This window comes from Palaemon carinicauda, chromosome 21 (assembly GCF_036898095.1).
Source record: "Palaemon carinicauda isolate YSFRI2023 chromosome 21, ASM3689809v2, whole genome shotgun sequence".
Taxonomy (NCBI): Eukaryota; Metazoa; Arthropoda; class Malacostraca; order Decapoda; family Palaemonidae; genus Palaemon; species Palaemon carinicauda.
In genome coordinates, this window is record NC_090745.1 from 94,275,184 (window position 1) to 94,291,097 (window position 15,914).

The 15,914-nt window shown below is 38.6% G+C and overlaps 1 long non-coding RNA gene across 1 annotated transcript in view; it reads right to left on the reverse strand.

The window, feature by feature from the left end:
* Nucleotides 1-2,436: 2,436 nt before the first annotated feature.
* Nucleotides 2,437-15,914, reverse strand: part of LOC137614710 (uncharacterized) — a 631,198-nt gene continuing 617,720 nt past the window's right edge. The window contains exon 9 of the long non-coding RNA XR_011039131.1: nt 2,437-2,775. This is a non-coding gene — a long non-coding RNA (uncharacterized lncRNA). The remainder of the gene's footprint in view (nt 2,776-15,914) is intronic.

Sequence of the window (15,914 nt, forward strand, 5' to 3'; positions counted from 1 at the left end):
TAACCATTTGCAATGACGTTAAAATGCATTATTCAATTCCCTTTTTTGGTGGTGTCATGTCTTGTATCTAGCAAAATGTTCTCCCAATCCTTTTTTCTGCTGTGTGTATTGAGCTGACCCCGGTAAATTACAGCTAAGTTTCTTTATAGTATTATTTGAATCGACATCCCTGCAAAATTAATTCGGAAACCTGTCTTACTCCCTCAATAGGGTTTAATTTTTTTTTTTTTTTTTTTTTTTGGGGGGGGGGTCAGTCTTCCTCTTCTCTTGCCCCATCACCGCGTCTTTAGTGCAAACACCTCCAATAAATCTAGACAACCTTTATGCTCATTTGTCACTTGCGACCAGCCATTCTGACCAATAAAAAGGCCCCCCACCTCCTTCCGCCCCCTTTATCGTCAATGGAAGTGCCTTCTAGTACCGTCCTGTCCCTTGCCTCTCTTTTCCCATGTGGGTACGCGCGCTCATGTATGCTGGCGTACAGGTTATCTCCCTTGGATTACTAATATCATTTCCAAGTAATATAATTTTCATCTTGTCAATATAATTGTAACCTATCGTAATTTTTTATTCCAAGTTCTTTCCCTTGTGTGATTTGGGATCATGATCTTGGACTCATACAGAATTATTAATATTCAGTCAAACATGTCTTACAAATTTCAATTTTCTCCTAAGGAGTTAGTGTTCGATATGTCACGTACTGTATAAATAAAACGAGTAGCCTTGACCCCCTCACTATACTACAATATCGATCAGCTGGTACTTTTGGCGACCCTATTTCCGCCCCCCCCTTCCCCGGAGCGCTTTTTGTTTATTGATGACAGACCTTTGGTCCTTCGTCAGTACTTGTATGGAATGAATGAACGCAATAGAGAGAGGGATCGGGCTAATCTTTTAAAGTTTTCTTTTCTTGGCCTTCAGAGTTCAGATAGGATTCCATGACTTGTTTACCCCTTCTTATTCCCAGAATTTTTTAGTTTTGCTCAGTCAGTTATCACATAATTTCTACACCTCAAGGCAAAGAATAGTGACATCACTAGGTGGGATACTGGATGCACGTGTATATACTAGTATTTTAACGACTGTTTAATTCCTTTATTTATATAGTACACTTCTCATTTTTGAGTCAGTTTGGATGTTTCAGTTTTTTTTTGGACTTTTTTTCTTGTTTTGGAGGTAAATCACCCTAAAAATAGGTTTACATGTCAATTTATATGTATACTGTTTATAAAAATTTTTTTGCAGATTTAATTGAAACACAATGCTAGCTTTATAAGGTTTTTATTAACTTTAAAATTTATCACAGGAACTGTATAAAATTTGCACACAAAAAATGTATATATATATAATATCTCAACAATGATGAAGTCACGGCTGCAGGGTACATGGTGCCAGTGAAGTAGCTACACTGACACATCACCGGGAGGGTGGGGCCTCATAACTAAACCCCGCCCCCTAGGTGGACCATGCCCTACAGCCGTCCAGTAACCATTTGATTGGCAGCAACTACTTCGATAAAGTATCTTCATACTTGGAAAACTTCTGCACAGATGGGTGAAGACGGCGTTGCAGACTGGGAAGATTCCATGGAGAGGCGTATCTACGAGACGGTAGTGCCTCCTGCTACGTATACTGAAGGTATACCGGACTAGCTCCCCCTCAGGATACATTCAGTATACGTCCAGGGGGCACTACAATATCCAGCGATGACTTCATTCAACAAACTTCTTGGGCCGATGATAAACTTGTATAACATCATATGTACATTTTGTATATTCTTCTAAAGCAACGAATAAAAAAATATTAAGAAAAAACATTTTTACATTAATTCCTTTTTACATATTTAGAAACTGTTCTACAGGGAACAATACAAAACACTTCACGCGGGTGTATCCTACCCCAATAATATATAGAGGTGTTGTAGGTCCTGCTCCAAACACAGATGAAGGTCAACTGAAGATTTCCCCACCCTATCCTGCCATCATCACCTCAAAACATTCCTCACCGACTGTCCTCGTCACCCCCCCCCCTCCCCCAGTTTCCTCTTAGTCTCCTCCCCCACAAAACTCCCCTAACCACACCAGGGCACCCAATTGTAACGACAGCTTTCTCGGCCTATTTCTACGCCAATTACCATAGCTTGTTTACCACAAACCTATGGGGATGTGACTTCCTTAACCCAACCCCCTTTTCTATATAGAAAAAGTTTCCTCCCTCAGGACAAAATCAGTACTTGTCATCTTAACTTTTTTTAATAATGCAACCTATCTGAGGAAAAAATGTTATACAATGCAGAACACAATAGTAACTACGTCATAAATATATAAAAACTAACTTTTGTTTGATGTCCTATTAGAAAATTGTTAACCATCATTTGAAATCTCCCTTGTCAGTAAAGTAATAAATTAAAACTATAAGAGAGTTAAACATAAAAAAAAGTCTTTCCTATCATAGCACAATAACCAAAAATAAAGACCTCTCAAACTATTCGGAATGCCGCTGAAAACGGTATGGGAAATGCCTCTCTCCTCCTTAGGAGGAGTAGAGAAAGGTAGAGGAGGTAGTCCCATAACTCACGATCACCCAAGAACACAGAGGGATAAAGTGAGGCGTGATGTATCATGCTCCTGGAGGTTTACTGCGTCCTCCAAGGTCTCATTTGGAGGGCGGGGAGGTAGCGATGAATGATGGAGATGCAGACGTCTTCAAAGATGCTCGTACCCATCTTTATACGTTACTGGCAAAAGTACACACGTTCGTTGCATCCGTTAGAATCTGAGAAAGAAATTTATTTTTTTTTAATAATGTTAAAAAACATTATCATTATTATATAAGCCAACATATACAGTGTTAAATAAATTTATCCTTAACTTTAATTTAAGAATAGAATATGTTTAACCACGCCCTTGAATACCCAAGTAACCTAACGAATATTGATAGGAAAGGGCAAGTTCCTGGTTACGGTTGTAACTCCAGGGTAACGCTAAATGATTGGTTCTCTCTTTATCCCTTGGGTGGTAAGGAGCTTTGAAATCAAGTTTGTATAATATAAACTATCGTGATTTAGAGACTAATTGCCAAGAGAGTTTAAGTACTGCCCTAATTTGGAGAACCAAAGGGAAAAAATTAAACTGGCATGAGCATGAAATATTTTGCGAACGAACATAATCATGTGGGGCTTTGTATCTCGAGGCTCTGTGCGTATAAAATAACAATAAATTTGTCTGTAAGTAGAGGTTCAGGACTCGTGATTTATGTTAAGTATCAGCTCTCTATAATAATTCTCTAACTCTTGCGATACTGTGATGGAATATTTATAGACATGAATTATATAAATTTCACATTCAAATCACTCTCTCAAAAAACTATAACTACACAACAAAAAAGTAATTAATTTTATCTTCCAAAAACGACTGGCAGTCGTTGTAAACCTAGTTTTCAAATTTAAATATAAAAAATGGCTCAGTCCGTAAAAATATATTGTTAACAATCAACAGCACCTATAGAAATAAAAGACAAATGTTGACCAAGAACGTCGAAATTAGTGTGCAACACAGAAAAGAAACTTTCAATTGAAATTAATACTAACATAACTTACCAACGAAGAAAACTGGTGGGGTATATACATACAAAACAAATAAGTAAATTCAGGTGGTCTTATTTCCTGGTACATTTAATATTCCAGTCACACTCGTTATTTACAATCTTAACAATTAACGGGGGGAGGTTTAGTATCCTGGAACCAAGTTCCCATCTCCAATTGCAAGCCTGCTTTTTACATGTGCGGCTGTATGTGTTTACAGCGTGCAAGCGAGTACATAAGACTGTTGTGTGAAGCAGATACTTTAGTAAGGGCCTTTGCAGTGTTATAATTCACAGACACACCATAAACACTGAGGCAAGACACCATAAATATGAGGGAGGAGCACCAGGCAATCTCAAGGGACAGACTTAAAAGCTATTTGTGGAATTGCTTCGCCTGTGACTTTTCGATAAAATGGACTTTGGATTCACGCTTCTTTGAACGAGAAGACGGAAAGAAAGAGGTAGAGAAGAAAGGAGAGTAGGTAAAGAGGGGAACGGAGAGTTGGTTGTGGAAGAGAGAATCTCAATTCTGGAAGACCATAATATTTGTAAAGACGAGACAGAGGGTGATGAATATCGTTGATGGCTAAGGCAGCCAAATTCACAATCTTTGTGAAACCCCCCTAGTCCCTAGGGGGTGTTTATTCTCCTTCCCTGCGGTGGAATAGTGTACATCTCACCGATGCCTACTAATACACAATTCGATATCTGTTAAAAACACATTCTATGTTCTTTACATTAGAGGTTGAAAGTCTCTCCTCCATAGAAAGCTAAATCTAAACTGACAAGGGAACGACTCACTTTGTCGTCCCCCAACTCCCCTTTTCCTCCCTACTTCTGTCCTATATCAACCCTAATTTCTTTGCCTCGACTTTGCACATTTTCACAGTTCTAGTTGTTCAACTGAAAGGCATAGGTGAACCACAGCTCCTAATATGCCGCAATATTAATTGATCGTATTTGCCAGTGTAAATAGAGGCCTAAATATTTAGATGATAATTAAACAATTAAGAAATCTTATTAAAGTAACTGCATCGCTAAGTTTTAATGCAGGTAAGTAATAAGGTTAAAGAAACATTAGGTTATCAACTGTCTCCAAGCAAAAACTTAAAAGGATCATCATTTCCTATATTACATCTAAAGATCTCTATGGTAAAAATTCTTCCAATGTCCATGGCTTGATATTTCATGCATTTTTATGGTATTTCGCTTTAAAAGGTAAGTGTTTTTTCAAGCATATTTATGGTTTTTGCTTGTAAAAGTTAAGTGATTGCATAATATTCCTCAAAATAATACAGACATGCCAAACAAATTCATTTCTCTCTCTCTCTCTCTCTCTCTCTCTCTCTCTCTCTCTCTCTCTCTCCTCTCTCTCTCTCTCTCTCTCTCTCTCTCGTGTGTGCTTTCCCCCCCCCCCTTTTACCACTGGTTCGTCCCTCCAAGTTTCATCCATAGCCCCTCAACCCACCTTTTTTCTCCTCCCCCCCAACCTCCCCTCCCATAACCACTCGCCCCATTCATTACCCCCATCCTACCCTTCCGCGCCATTGGCCAGTCTTCCTAGCCTGACCTCAACATCCCTTAGTCCTTACCGACCGACTTCGACAAACCACACACGAAGACACGTACAAACTGCCGTACTCGCATATATGAACACATTCGATACTAAATCTGCAGAACGTACTAAGGCACTTCCTTTCCTTCGCCATCCATGATTCCGCCCCTCTAAGCCTCCTCTTAGATCCTTTCCTAGCTTCCCATCCAACGGCTAAACCATCCTTTACACTGTTCCTCCAGAGGTCCCCCCACCCCTCTGCCTCACTGCAACCCTTGCCATTGAAATACTTTTCCACCTCGCCTAATATCCCATTTTCCATAAAGAAACGTACTGCTGGCCCGTGCTCTGTAATAAGAACGGACTTCTCTCTCTTACTCGTATCAATTTTATAAGAGGCGCCGGAAGGTTCGAGAACCAAGGAGGAGGAGGAGGAGAAGTGGTGGTGGAGGTAGGGGGAGGTAATGCAAGCCCATGCCCAACGCCGACGGAAGCTCATGGTTCACACTGAAATATGAATGTTTTACCGACTACATTTACGTTATAGGTTTTGGGGGTCTGGAGGTTCTTCCTTGGGAAGCGTTGGCGAAGGAACATTTTCTTTTTCTTCTCTCTTTTAGGCTCTCCGCAGTTCTGTTTGGTACTACAGTAAACAAGCAGTCGGGACAGCTGTTCTTACTATCCAATAACAATAAATTCAGGGGCTGCTTTTACCAAAAATACGAAATAAAAATCCTATGTAACTTGAAACAACTTAAATACGCCACATACTCCTTCATGCTTACTTTCAAGGTATTAATTTAAAAATAAATATAACATATAGAGACTTACTGTATTTAGGGTAACCAATTTTAAAGTTACAAATTTCTGTATTTATAGGATTCATTCATCCAATACTAACTTTTTATTTCAAGTATGTTACATAACTCGTATTCATTAGCAATGCTAATGCATATCCAATGGTAAAAAAACTAAGCTGGCCATAAAATTTGGTGCAATTAGACGCAAGGGAAAACTTCGATGTGAAAACTCGAAGGAAAATATACTGTCCGTTTATATTAAAGCTTGGAATATATGAGGGAGCTAAACAAGGCAATATTGGAAATGGCAAACCGACGGAGAATAAAGATTTGAAGGAAAAAGTGATTCTGGTTCCTTTGATTTAAGCTGCAATTATGTCAAGACATTTTCTTACCGGCGAGGGAACATTTCACAAAGCAAAATTGCACAGCTTGATTGTGGTTCACGCCAAGGAATGGCTCCAATTTGAGTTAATCAGCAAATGCCCCTCCATCCACACCCCCTGGTCATGGAAGTCGTCGCAATTGCATGATTAATCTTCTGGCAGTCGAATTTAGTGAAAGACAAAAAATGAATAACATACATAAATCACAGAGCTCGAATAAAAAAACCGCAACGTGCATTCAATTAATCGTCTTATCGTGACATAGGGATATTTAATTACTAATCTCCCTCGACTATGAGGGACTGCCGTTCGTAATAGCCAAGCTTGCTAAAAAAAAAAAAGAACTTAAAAGTACTACATGGAAACAACAAACCGTATACTAGAAAAACTTTTACATAATTTTTACCTTAGGCGTTAGTCACCTTTATATAGGAGGCTATTTCTAGAAAAAAAAAATAAAAACACACTAATCAGGGCCCGCATAAAAACTGGACAAACCTTCGACAATCATGTAATGGGAAGAAAATGATCCAAACGATAAATGTCAATTATAATACTGTCAAGATTCTGATCACTTTCTCTCGTACCGCAATACGCCTTAACCACACGAAATTTAGTTCAAACCCTTCAGGATTCACGTATCCAAGTGATCCGTCCTTTCTTCCATTAACTGCCTTGCTTGACTACCTACAGATAGTTCCCATTTTATGGTCACGTGTGGTCCTCCGTCAAAATTACACTCAATACCCAGGTCATTCATTGATCCCAAAACTTTCAAGTGAAAATTTAGGATTTATTAATGATATACTTAAAGCATAATCAAATTCAGAGAGAGAGAGAGAGAGAGAGAGAGAGAGAGAGAGAGAGAGAGAGAGAGAGAGAGAGAGAGAGAGAGAGAGATTAATGTTACACAGGAAGGATAATGAGAACAATTAGCTATCGATTATGCGCAGAGTCCAAAGTAATTAGATTACACGCAAATTAATTGATTCCCCCTTTTAACGAAAGCACGACAGCGAAACTTACAACCAATGATACATTTAATTACACACAATCCTTTTATTACTCACCAAAGGTCAGTCATATGGATAAAAGGGGCACCACACCCATTAAATATTAAACCAAATACTTAGTGAAAATTATTCTACATTTAGAAAAAGAAAACTATAGAGGTAATTTATTAAAATCCTGGAATACACGTGATTCGGAACACTACTAAACTAGTCCTTCACCTGAAATTAATTCGACTTCAATCTTACTAATATATAATCCAACGAAACTAAGCTTTTAAAAGCTCGTATGCTTTCATTACATTATCTCAAAAGCTTTAAGCCTTCCAAAATGAACCTCACAAAATATGATGAAAGACGACTGGGAGAAGTTAAAAGTAGCCATTTGCCTAGTCTATAGTCTAGTCCGCTGTCACCCTGGGAAGGCTCAAGAGATTTCATGTAAAAGCGTATTTTTGAAAAAAAGATTGAATCTGTTCAAGGAATTATAATTTGATTTCGCTTAATTGCGTCGTTTAAAAATTCTTCTATTTCCCAATGCACTTGAATGTAACATTTTACATATGTTCTCCTTTCCCATTAATATATTCATTTCATTTTAAATTACAGCTGTATAACAATTTTAATACAAACAAACTTGCTAAGTCTTATTTCACGCGGTTACTCAAATAAAAAACTAAAATAAAAAGCTCAATCGAACTCAAAGTGTAGTTACCGTAGTTAATTAAACCATTTAATTTCTTATCAAACAATTTACCAAAATCCTAATTTTTCTGGAGGGACAATTCCCTCTCTCTTAAATATAACATCGCCTTTGTTAACGCTTTCTCGTTCCACTTTCCACTGCCTGATACGACCACATCAGCCTTTATTCCACCATATTTTTTCTGTCTCATATCGGAGATTACATCCCTTCCTAAGGCTCCCCAATTTGTCTCTTATCTTTTATCCTCCCTTGGCAATCTACAGACTTACTGTCCTACACAAGAATTGGGATTTACTTATTTACTCGGCTTTTCATCGTCTATAATTCTTGACAGATATAAAAATACATTTAACATATTAAGATTCGAATAGGAAAGTTAGAAAGCGTTAAATTCCTCTTTAATTTTCAATAAATTCCTTTGTTTTCCTATCACAGTTCAACGTGCTCTCTCTCTCTCTTCTCTCTCTCTCTCTCTCTCTCTCTCTCTCTCTCTCTCTCTCTCTCTCTCTCTCTCTCTCATCCAGGAACAAACCAATCGCTTAAAGGCTGAACCCGCATCCACACCAATATCTCTGCATCACTACCCGACATAAGTGTCACCGCTGAGCCATTTACCTGAGCCATTAAATAAATAAAAATTGAGCAAAACAAACCCTACAACTATATCTGGGAAACGGAACTTCAAATCGATCTATATAGTAACATTACGCGACTCAAGACAACACAGAACAATGGTTAAATTTCGTTTACTCGACCAAACAAAGAAGCAAAAACATTATATTAAAAGAAAGGAGCGAAAAAAGAAACTATAAAATTCCCAAGGACCCTGTGGTGGGCGAGTGGGTGGCGAGACCCAGACCAGGAGAGGGAGCAGCAAGTGAAGCAGAAGGAGAAGACTGGAGGCGGAGAAGAAGAAAAGGGGTAGCAAGGTATATAATCATCATGGCTGTCTAATAACGATAACAGGAACGAAAAATAAAAAGCTACTAGTTGTAATTGTTAGAGAATTATTTATGATAAATACTACACAAATGTTCCGCACACGGAGCAATGTTGATGGTCGGGATGCACTCTTTGTATGCTCTAATTATCTTGGTATAAAAAGCGTAATATGCAATTAGATTAACGTTTTACCAAGTCAGGGATGGGGAGGAGGAGGGGGAGGAGTTGGAAGATTTTACATCCCTTAAACCTTGGCAACAAACCAACGGAAGAGCGGACTCTAGATCTCCTAAAGTAGATAGATCCTTAAGTTGATCACTTGCAACTCCATAATTATTTCCTTCTTTAAAGTCACTTGTTGCTTTCCAATTCATAAAAGGAAATCTATTTTCAATGTGTAAGAAGGTATATAGATAAATAAAACTTTTCAAAAGCAAAACTCAAGAGTTCTTGAAAATAATATGCAGACAAATAATTTAAATTAAAAAATTAGAAAATATTAATTTTGGAAATATATCTCTCTTTACCAATAGCAAAGACATCAAGGAAATTATGTTGGAATCGACAGCTTGCATATTGCAAACACTTATTTATAAATATGTCCTGTTGTCTTTAGAGAGGGGACCAATATAATTCCTAGAAGATAAAAACCATTTTCAAGATATTTGACAATAACCTCGTCTGTACCTCTGTCAAAACAAATTGAAATATTCTTTTCGAAACCTTCGCCAACCTAACCATGACCATTAACCGGGCTTATAAAATTATATTGCTAATCATATCCAAGAATTGAAACCGGGGAAAAGGCAAGAGAAAATAACAAAGGAAGTTCCGTCCCTTTAGCAATTCGTTGCTATTTCTTACTTTGTTCACAAAGAACTGTTCTCCAACAAACCAAACAAAGGCTTTCTGAAGAGAACGGATGCATTGCAATTACGCTGACTATGCATTTTATCACAGCACTTTTCTATAATTTCTTCCAAGCAATAATTTACTCCATCGTCAACCGCAAATTTCTGAATATACAGTCCGGTTGCAGTCCGTTCCTAATTTTCCACCTTACAACCTGGTTTATTCAGCATGAAATTAAACTTTTAATGAAAACAAGAAACTAGACTAAAATTCTTAGCGGCTCTGAATAAAATGATTACAATCAGGTTAAGAGAATTTACAAAACCAAACTATAATGCGCAGATCTCTTACAAACCAGGAAAAATAGCTTCAAAAGCCCTCTTTCCTTCTCACTTGAAAATGCTTTCGTACTAGGAAAATCTTTTTTTCGAACGTTACCCCCACACTTTATGTCTAATGAACTGCCTTCAATAGCAACCGGCTCATTCAAACCATTAATTTGGACACTTGATTCTCAAGCGGCCATCTTTTACGCACAAAACCTTTCGGAAATATTGGCAAACGATATTCTCATCCTCTCCATCAGCGACCCCAAAGCAGCAATATTCGGGGTTCTGAAAGTTCCCCCCTCCCGTATATCCCATTACACACGTGCTCACCACCCGCCAGTCCATCTTGGGAGTCCTCACCCGTTTCGGGGGGGCAAAGATCCCTCGAGCCCCATTACACATCAGGATCAATACTCAACTAGACGGTTTAAAATTGCGTTCGGGGAGTTACACATACATATAAGACACCTGTGTATGTGAGGGAGAGGAAGGGTGGGCATCAGCAACCATCACTATCTCCCATCTTTTGTCTCCAGGACTAGACCGACAACTATTCTCTTTACTTCACTCCGCGGTGCAATTCTTCCCAACGATTAACACTGGTGGATGATTTTATAATTGTAGGTAAACTTGTGACATGGAAAATTAAATGACCAAGCCCGCTTTTCCAGACCGTTCATGTGTAATACACGGTTTAAAATAATTTGCTCTTCGTGGCTGCATCAAATATACCAACTCAAAATTATGGACCTGATTTCCCAGGCCTCTTATACTTTTAGGCCAGGATTTCCCCCTAAATGCCTCTTTATAATGCTCAGCAATTATCGTACATCACGGTAAATATACACTTGGAGCATGTGAAAAAAAATCATGCTTATGTATATAAAGGTACATACAACAACAATTGCAGCCGTTTTTAGTCCACTGCAGAGCAAAGGCCTCAGTCATGTTAATTCATGTCAATTTTCACTCTGCCCAGTGTGGATTGGTGATGGAGGGAGATTTTCGTCGGATCGCTCACGGCAAACCAAACTATTATGGGTGGCCCCGTCTAGTACATCTTAACTGATCAAAGTACAAAAATAATGCTGTAAAACTTAACATTTCCCAAGAATATAAAATGATAGCTATGATATATACTTCTTCCCAGTTAACGTAATTTTTGTCTCAGATACATGTTATAATTTGGGCAAGTACGGAGAGAGAGAGAGAGAGAGAGAGAGAGAGAGAGAGAGAGAGAGAGAGAGAGAGAGAGAGAGAGATCCGCCTGCAAGAGGTTGAAAATCAATGCACAATAATTAAGTCTGAGGTGCTGCTTTTAAAAGGGGCGAGGGAGCCAGTTAGCAATAAGGAGAAGTTTGCGATGATTAATATTAATTAGGCGATTGATGCACGTTTGCATGCTGTAACATAACGAATTAAAATAAGATTCCACACGCAGAACCACTATAAACCCAGGTACACTCTAATATTAACAATGGAACACATATTGCGTAGTAAGGAAGAATTTGATCTTGGCGTTGATTATTGAACATTCAACAAAAGATCAGTGACGTCTAAAATTCAGAGTCATTTTAAAGCAAGAAGTCTAATACTGCCAAAATATATATACAGACATCCGAATAATAATTATTATTATCACTTGCTAAGCTACAACCCTAGTTGGAAAAGGATGATGTTATAAGGTCAGGGGACCCAACCTGGAAATAGCCCAGTGAGGAAAGGAAACAAGGAAAAGATAAATATTTTAGGAACAATAGCAACATTGAAGTATTTCCTATATAAAATATAAAAACTTTAGCAAAACAAGAGGAAGAGAAATTAGATAGAATAGTGTGTTCGAGTGTACCCTCAAGTCAGAGAACTCTAATATTGAATTTATTAAGGCTTTCAAGAGAAAACTGAATACTTTCTTATTCTACAAGTGTTTCGATAGTGACGATCTAACACTAAGCGAGCATTACGCATAGTGAAATGTTAAATGCTCCCAAATGAACATCATAAAACGACCGTGGAGGTCCTGTAGTGAGTAGGGTACCTCTGCTGTACAGGACAAGATAAACAGCCTTAAAGTAAAGTAAGTAAGTATAATTGTATTTTGAAGGAGGTGAATTACACACAAGGGCAGCACACGCTCGGTTTGACTTGCGTTCGCTAAGTTGAAAGGAACTTAAAATATTGCAAAACTAGACCATTAAAAACGAAATCTCTCCTATAATTAAAATGTCAGTAATAAAACTACAGGAAGGAGATTAATGGCAAGGAGACGGAAGAAGCAGATGGGGAGGGGGAGGGGAAGGAGGAGGAAGAAGAAGAAGAAGAATAGGGAGTCATGGGTTGTTTGCGCCAAGCAAAATCTCAAGACTAATCACCACGTCCGGGTTCGGTGATAATGAGAAAGGAAATTTATGTCAAGCAATTTACATAGGAATCTTACGGCACAATGTCAAAGGCAGAATAGATATAAATACTTCTCTTAACGAGAAGATTTTCTAATCATTTAAACAATCTGATTAACTGCTTTTCAATTACTATTTAACCAGACTACCTTCACATCTGGGAAATCATTCAAATTTCCTGATGAAGGTTATTTTGATATAAGCGAAAACTTCCTTGGTATCACCACCTGTAAATTTTCTACGAGAATAAAATTTACCGCGGGATCCTCTATAAATCCATTAAAAAAAAAAAAAAAAAAACTTTTCAAGAGAAGAAGCAATTTATTCCTTAACATAATTCTCTCTCAATACTACCTATTGGTCGGCCTGTTTCAAGTCTGTGACCGTCACGGTTACCTCGGTACCAAAGAAAAAAAAAATTGAAAGGGGAAGGAACGGTGGAGGAGGAGGAGGAGGCTCGTGCTCATGATCGTGTTAAACCCCTAAGCTTGTTACGGGCGATTTACACGTGATTTGACACAAGGAATATAGACTATAAAGGATTAAACGGGAGATAATTATCATGCCCCGGGCCCCGTTCTTACTTGGGTCAACAATAATGGCGGTCATGATGGGGCAAATGGTGGAGATACTCGCTGCATTGGAGGATAGTGAAGGTGATTATTAACCTTAAATGGAGTACCTTGATTAGACGAGGAAGCGCTACGATCCACGCTAGGGACGACGCTTGAATTATGCCACCTTAAGGGATCAAGTCCACGACCGTGAGATGGACTACAACCGCTTTTCTTGGATGAATTCTCAAAGGAGAGAGAGAGAGAGAGAGAGAGAGAGAGAGAGGAGAGAGAGAGGAGAGAGAGAGAGAGAGAGAGAGAGAGTAGGGGGGTAAACAGGGAAAATAAGGATGAAAGAGAGAGTAGGATAAACTAGGAAAATAAAGAGGAGAGAGAGAGAGAGAGAGAGAGAGAGAGAGAGAGAGGAGAGAGAGAGAGAGAGAGAGAGAGAGAGAGAGTAGGGGGGTAAACGGAAAATAAGGATGAAAGAGAGAGAGTAGGGGGTAAACGGAAAATAAGGATGAAAGAGAGAGAGTAGGGGGGTAAACGGAAAATAAGGATGAAAGAGAGAGAGAGTAGGATAAACAAGGAAAAATAGAGAGAGAGAGAGAGAGAGAGAGAGAGAGAGATAGAGAGAGAGATATATATAGAGAGAGAGAGAGAGAGAGAGAGAGAAGAGAGAGAGAGAGAGAGAGAGAGAGAGAGAGAGAGAGTAGGGGTAAACGGGGAAAATAAAGATGAGAGCGAGTGTACGTAGGGGGAAACAGAAAAACATTGGCTGACAAGAAAACGGGACAGAGAGGCAGCACAGAAGACACGACTTGAATGAGAAATACGGATGATGAGAGGGTGGGAATACATTTTGTAGGATTAAACGGACAACAAAAATGTAGGAGGGGAATCTTTAAAAGTACCGAGAGAGAGAGAGAGAGAGAGAGAGAGAGAGAGAGAGAGAGAGAGAGAGAGAGAGAGAGAGAGAGAGAGAGATCAACGAATACAGAATCATTTCAAAACAATCTAGTGGCTTAGATCCAGTTGCATACACTACACGTTCACAGATTCTTTAGAATCTCTTGTATGAAGCTGATGGTTGTTAAAAATACCCAAAATACTTAAAAAATGGAAAGTGAAGACAAATTCATTAGATTTTTAAAAAATATACAAAGCTTTAATTGTACATATATTTGTTAGCAACGGTGCTTAAAAGTGGAAAATATTGAATCAAAAACTGACTTGCAAGAGTCCCGGTATGAACTGCTTCAGGTCTCTACCAGTTAGTATGACCATCAGCAGCACGTTGAACTCCACGAAATGAGTCTCAAAACCCAGTAACTAATTAGAACGATCGATCTTCATACCATACCTAGACCGTGCTTGATACGAATGTCCCTCCATTACATATCCCCCACACGATTTGACCAGCACTTTCCCTTCCCAACGCTTCAAAATTATCGACACCTCCCAGCTGCTTGATATCTTTCATTATCTAGTCGGGGAGACATATTCAAAATGCACTGACCCTCAGTGTGGGGGGGCACACAAGCACACTCATACATGTATGTATGTATGTATGTATGTATGTATGTATGTATGTATGTGTTAGCGTGAGCACGTGCGCGTGTATTATGTGAAAAATAAAATTATCTTTTAACAATGCACTTAACTGGCTACCTCTACTACTGCTAATGATACATATTAAAACACGAGTTCATTTATAATAGCGTATATTAAAGTACTATATCATATATGATATAGTCTCAAAAATGATATACCGCAGACCTTAAGAACTCAAATAAAGACAACGGTCCCAATTGCAAGTAGCCTCCCTGCCTACCATAATATTCGTCAAATCTCACTAACATCAAATACTGAAAATAAACCCTTTAATATCTCCAAGAATTTATTCAAAGAAGTAAATTTATCTGAAAAGGAAAACTGCATAGGAAAAGAGAAAATTTTTTGCAGACTCATGTCTCAAGCACAAAGAAATCTTTTGAAAAGCAAGTATTTCGACAGTGAAAAATTCACGAGCACCAACCCGCCATCTTTTTGCATCGTGTCTGGAACTCTGCGTGTGGGCCCATTTGACTGTCAGAAGACCTCCTCATAAAATAATACTTAACGAAGCCAAAACCTCTAGGAATAATGGCGTTATTCGAAATGTTTAAACAATCATCAGCTAAACACATCTGCAGCGAATATTTCCCTACCGACATCCTCTGGGACGCGATGAATGCGTGAAGCGAACGAGAAAGGCGAAATCCTTTCGGCAAAGGTATAGTCCAATTTGACTCCACTTCATATGAAACAGGCAATTCAATTCAATTTACCTCTGAGCGAGACTCGTACATTTAGCCATCCCGTTTAAATATATACAGCCATTTTATAGCAATACGGTTCACTTGCTTTCAGATACACACACAAACGTTGCGTTCCTGACTAAAATCGCTAAATCTTGGTGGACTGTAAAACCTTCCCATCATTCTGGAATCGCAAAGCGAACCTCTCACGCGAGTTCTGCAAGTCAAATTACTTAACATGGAAAGACAACAAACTTCTTCACTACCGCATAAATCCAGAACAGTTTTTTTTTCTTTTTACGAACGAGTGGCGGAGAGATCCTGCTACCCTTTGCAACAAGAGTATGGCCGGGGGTGGGGAAGCACAGATGGGTATATTACACCATTACATTTTAGTTTCTATTCGTCAACTGGTCTGAAGTACGAAATTATCCATTGTAATTTCAACAATTGTGCCATCTGCCGAAGTTTTTCTGAGATTAAGTCTGGATATTGA